This window comes from Haliotis rubra, unplaced genomic scaffold (assembly GCF_003918875.1).
Source record: "Haliotis rubra isolate DU_JTF1 unplaced genomic scaffold, ASM391887v1 Scf1682, whole genome shotgun sequence".
NCBI classification, from domain to species: domain Eukaryota; kingdom Metazoa; phylum Mollusca; class Gastropoda; order Lepetellida; family Haliotidae; genus Haliotis; species Haliotis rubra.
This window is the reverse complement of record NW_025765650.1, coordinates 61096-67122: the sequence shown is the minus strand read 5'-3', so window position 1 is coordinate 67122 and position 6027 is coordinate 61096. Positions and strand designations below refer to the sequence as shown.

Below are 6027 nucleotides of genomic sequence, written 5' to 3'. Positions count from 1 at the left end.
ATGTCAATGAGGGATACGACCTTGACCCGATGATGTCCGGTGTCCCACGTCTGTTCTTCGATGCACGAACACTGTACGATGAGAAACACCTCTTCCGTTCCTAACGCTGAGACCCGTGTGGGTCCCACGTTGATCTATGAATTCCTCACTGGGGGCTCCATTTGTAACAGCTGTAACGCCGAGAAACAACGACTTGCTGTAGGGTGTGAATCTGTTTATTCCTTACATCACAGGAAGAGGTAGAAGAAGAATACCCTGTAAACATTTCATTTATATATATTAATATCACAATGGTTTGGGGGTTTTTTATCACAAGGGCATTAGCACAGATTCATTTGTACCAATTGATTAAGAAAAGGGAGACAACTGAAGCACATATAAATCACATTGAACGAAATAAATACATTGGTAACAAATATTTTTCCTTTTCAGTTAGTTCACAAATATGACCATACCGAGTGTAAAATAAGAACGTATGCATATTGGTTACATTTTCCAGAGGAAAATGAAATAGTTACATGTTTACCTTATATTCAAAATTTGCTCACCCGTCTATAAGACGAAGCTACTCCTAGACATCTATCTGCTCGATGCGTGACATGTGCCTAGATGCTAATACAATAAAGTGAAAACAAAGATAATATGAATCACTATGCACCCATCACTAGCACACAGAAGTGTACATCATATTCTCAACAGCCACCACCACAGCGCGCACAGACCATTCGCACGACACCCATACAAGAAACACAATGTGAAAATATGTATAATAGCAATCCAATTGAGGCATTAAAAACTTTACAGCCTATCACGAATTAGCGTAACATATTTACATATCCAAACTGCCAACATTATTTAATATTAATAGACGTTTTTAGTCTAGAACTTTATTTTATATGCATTAGTGAGATATTATACCCTAAAACTTTAGAAACCATTCTACAACCAAATATAACTAACCTGGTGACTCCTGACTCTACCTCACATTCTCAGCTCTCAGAATGCAATGAAACTCACAAGACACCACGAGGTATAATCATGTTGAAGTTGAATACTTGTGTAAGTCTACGCTTTTGTACTAATACATGTGTATGTCTACGCTAGGATATTAATGCATGTGTTAGTGTACGCTAGTGTATTAATGCATGTGTTAGTCTACGCTAGTGTATTAATACTTGTGTAAGTGTACGCTAGTGTATGAATGCATGTGTTAATCTACACTATTGTATTAATACATGTGTATATCTACGTTAGTGTATTAATACATGTGTATGTCTACGCTACTGGATTAATGCAAGTGTTAGTCTACGCTAGTGTATTAATACTTGTGTAAGTCTACGCTAGTGTATTAATGCATGTGTTAGTCTACGCTAGTGTATTAATACATGTGTATGTCTATGCTAGTCTATTCACACTTGTGTAAGTCTACGCTAGTGTATTAATAGATGTGTTAGTCTACGCTAGTGTATTAATACATGTGTATGTCGACGCTATTGTATAAACACTTGTGTTAGTCTACGATTGTGTATTAATACTTGTGTTAGTCTACACTAGTGTATAAATACTTGTGTTAGTCTACACTAGTGTATAAATACTTGTGTAAGTCTACGTTTGTGTATTAATACTTGTGTAAGTCTACGCTAGTGTATTAATGCTTGTGTAAGTCTACGCTAGTGTATTAAAACTTGTGTAAGTCTAGGCTACAGTATTAATACTTGTGTTAGTCTTCGCCAGTGTATTAATACTTGTGTTAGTCTACGCTTTTGTATTAATACATGTGTATGTCTACGCTAGTGTATTTATGCATGTGTTAGTCTACGCTAGTGTATTAATACTTATGTATGTCTACGCTCGTGTATTAATACATGTGTAAATCTACTCTAGTGCATTATTACTTGTGTAAGTGTACGCTAGTGTATTTATACCTGTGTAAGTCTACGCAGTGTATTAATACCTGCGTAAATCTGCTCTGGTGTATTAATTCCTGTGTAAATCTACGCTAGTGTTTTATTACTTGTGTAAGTGTACGCTAGTGTATTAATACCTGTATAAGTCTACGCTAGTGTATTAATACTTGCATAAGTTTATACTGGTATATTAATACATGTGTAAGTCTACGGTAGTGTGTTAATACATGAGTACCTCTACGCTAGTGTATTAATACTTGTGTTAGTCTACGCTAGTGTATTAATACTTTTGTAAGTCTACGCTAGTGTATTAATACTTTTGTAAGTCTACGCTGGTGTATCAATACTTATGTAAGTATACGCTAGTGTATTAATGCTTCTGCAAGTTATTGTGTTAAGTGCTTGTTTAGGGCAAAAACGGTGCGTTGTTAATCTTGAGGGATTGATTTAGATCTACATGGGATTGCTTGAGTCTTGAGTGATTGTAATCAGTGCTTGTTTAGGGCGAGCGTTGTTTGCCTTGAGTGATTGGTTTAGATCTACATGGGATTGTTTGAGTCTTGAGTGATTGTATGCATGTGTGTATGCATGTGTATGTGCGCTGGTGTTTGTGTTCCAAGGGGATTGACCTCAGGTCTCGACATCTTAGACGATCCCGCTCCAGCCCAACAAACTTTAATTCCATGAACCATCCTTCCTTAGGGGTCACGTGAGAGAGATGCGCATGCGCACTAGTCAGTAGCGAATGTGTTCCTAGTTGTCTTGACAAGTTTTTATTCGTTGGTTTCACATTAATTTTAGACTCGTTGTGCGCATGCGCAGAGCGTGTAAAAATATCCTGAGGCCATATCCGGTTTGGTCGTAAGCTTTACCGATAGTGTAAACGCACTCTAAAGGAAGCGAAAATCAAAACAAATATATGGTTTTATGTCGAATTTAACTAATCTCAATTCATTTATGAATGGAAGGGACCGGAATCAGTTTAATAAATAGCTAAACGTTTGTTAACAAGCTCTTGTATAAACACATCTCACCACCACCCGTCCACCGTCCTTCCTGCACATCCCCTTCTCACAAGTAAAAAAACACATCTCTGATGCAATGCCACCAAAATAGGACATCAAACATTGAAAAGCATAGGCAAATTGATGTATGTACTCAACTATGAACAGTTGTCACGCGTAAATAATTTTGATACAGCATTTATTTAGAGCGTGTTTACAATATCGCTAATACGACCAAACCGGATATGACCGGAGGATATTTTTACACGCTCTACGCATGCGCACAGCGAGTCGAAAATTAATGTGAAACCAACGAATAGAAGATTCTTTCAACATCGGATTATTTTCACAAACGGATATTTATAGTGTGTTTGAAGTCGTCTCTACATTGTTCACGGATTTCGGATGTGTATCCCAGCGTCACGGATATAGCGGTGCTGGAACTTTCCCGTACGAAGGACAAAAATCCTAGTGGTACTGACAATACTTGGAGCTGACCAAGAGGGAACAAGTCGGGAGAGAGAGAGCAGCAGCACCTCCTAGTGGTACTGACAATACTTGGAGCTGACCAAGAGGGAACAAGTCGGGGAGAGAGCAGCAGCACCTCCTAGTGGTACTGACAATACTTGGAGCTGACCAAGAGGGAACAAGTCGGGGGAGAGAGAGCAGCAGCACCTCCTAGTGGTACTGACAATACTTGGAGCTGACCAAGAGGGAACAAGTCGGGGGAGAGAGAGCAGCAGCACCTCCTAGTGGTACTGACAATACTTGGAACTGACCAAGACGGAACAAGTCGGGAGAGAGAGAGCAGCAGCACCTCCTAGTGGTACTGACAATACTTGGAACTGACCAAGACGGAACAAGTCGGGAGAGAGAGAGCAGCAGCACCTCTCCCAATGACGATGCTCTAGCAAAAGTCCTTGCTGCGCAGCAGCAACAGGCAGAGTCCATAAAGTTTCTGACGGAAACAATCATTCAAATTGGGGCGAAAAGAAACAGGTTTCTTCCATTGTCATAGAGGTCAGTGATAAACAAGCTGGGCCGAGTGGTCTTGGAAAGGGCGGGTCATTGAAGCGTAAAGCCAGTGGCGAGTGCGACTCGCAGAAGCGATGCCGACTTACTGCTGATAGTGATATGTCAGACGCAGAGGACAATGATCCCTTTGATGACATAGTTGACACTTTACAAAGTGATCATGAAGCAGAAAGTGAGAATGAAGTTGACGCAGTCATCTTCGAATTAAATGCTTATTTCAACAATGATGACAAATTTGGTCCTAAAGTGAACGAGGTTCTGGGAAGGACTATAAATGAAGGGCTGAGATCGCAGCTGAATGTCGAAGCTCTTAATCAGACGAAGGATAAGTATCAGAAGCCAGAAAACTGCCCTAATCTGACTGTTCCGAGAGGGAACAATGAAGTGTGGAATCAGGTCAAACCACAAACCAGGTCCATAGATTCCAAGCTACAAAATGTTCAAAGCCTCTCGGCTAAGGCTTTTTGTCCTATTCCGGAGCTGACTGATGATGTTATGAATGCTTCTAGAGATAAGAAGCAACAGATCAATTTAAAAACGTTGGCGAAGAAGTCTTGCGATTCTCTACGCCTTTTATCAGCTGTGTTCGTAGAACTCACAAATCACAGGAAGGACACATTCAAGACGGAGCTCAAAGGAGCTTACAAACAGCTGTGTGCACATACCAATCCTGTCACTGACCAGCTTTTCGGCGATGATCTTGCTAAACAGATAAAGGACATTTCTGAAGCTCCAACTCTCTCTGCCAAATTAAGCAGTGGCGGAGACAGGCCAGGTCAGTTACCATGGAAACAAACCCGAGGTGGAAAGCCCGGTTACGTAAGACGTGACACTCACCAGCATCAGGGCCGGAACGACCGAGATCGGCGTTTTTTTAGGTCAGAACCGCCGGAACAACTTCAAAGGGAGAAGCGGTGACCAACAACAGAAAAAGCAGTAGAGTACACTCTATCTGCCCCAACTAAAGAGGTGAGAGATCTCTGCCCCAACTAAAGAGGTGAGAGATCTCTGTAACACCTTAACGCATACACCGGATAATTTTAAAGCTGGTAATACAGCTTCCTGTTGTTACCAGTGGAAAAAACTAACGTCTGATACATTTGTTTGGATACTGACAGTGATGGTTATATAATTGAATTTGACCAGCTACCTTCACAAGATCAAACCCCAAGGCCGATTCAATTTAGTGAAAATGAACTCGTGGCTATTACCCAACAGGTTGTCAATATGACCATGACAGGTGTGAGTGAACATGCAGAACCGTGTGCAGGTCAATTTATCTCAAACATTTTCAGCAGAGATAAAAAGGATGGAGGTATCCGTATTATTCTGGACCTAACAGTGCTAAATAAGAAAGGGGACAAAGTGAAATTTAAACCGTATGTAGATCAATTTATCTCAAACATTTTCAGCAGAGATAAAAAGGATGGAAGTATCCGTATTATTCTGGACCTAACAGTGCTAAATAAGAAAGTGGACAAAGTGAAATTTGAAATGGACACAATAAAAACAGCCATAAATTTAATTAAGCCAGATTGTTTCTTCGGTAGCGTGGATCTAAAAGACGCATATTACACGATCCCAGTGCCCAAAGATTACAGGAAATTCATGAGGTTTTATTGGGACGGGCAGCTTTTTCAATTTACATGCTTGGCTAATGGGTTAACCTCTGCCCCAAGAATATTTACCAAAGTGTTGAAAGTTCCGTTCGGAGAATTGCACAAACAAGGCCACACGATATCAGGATATATTGATGATAGTATTCTTTGTGTCAAGCAAATATCACAGCTCCAATTCAGCTTTTTGACTACCTTGGTTTTACTATACATCCTCGCAAGTCAAGCCTTGTTCCAACGCAGGTTATAACGTACCTCGGATATGTTCTGAATTCTCGAGATATGACAGTTAGTTTGACTGAGGAAAAAACGGGGAAAATAAAAAAATGCTGTGTGGAATTGACTAAAAAGAACACTGTCCCTATTAGAGAACTGGCCTCCTTGATTGGTAAATTCGTTGCCTCAGAACCAGGTATGAAGTTCGCTGTGCTGCATTATAAACGGTTGGAGATAGAAAAGAACACG

The 6027-nt window shown here is 40.3% G+C and overlaps 1 long non-coding RNA gene across 1 annotated transcript; it reads right to left on the bottom strand.

Annotated features, from left to right (window-relative positions):
* Nucleotides 1–201: 201 nt before the first annotated feature.
* LOC124272305 lies at nt 202–1038 on the bottom strand. Its single transcript, XR_006897297.1, has 2 exons — nt 549–1038; nt 202–255 (listed from the first exon to the last, which is right to left on the bottom strand). It is a non-coding gene; the product is annotated as an uncharacterized LOC124272305 (long non-coding RNA).
* Between the last annotated feature and the right edge of the window lie 4989 nt (nt 1039–6027).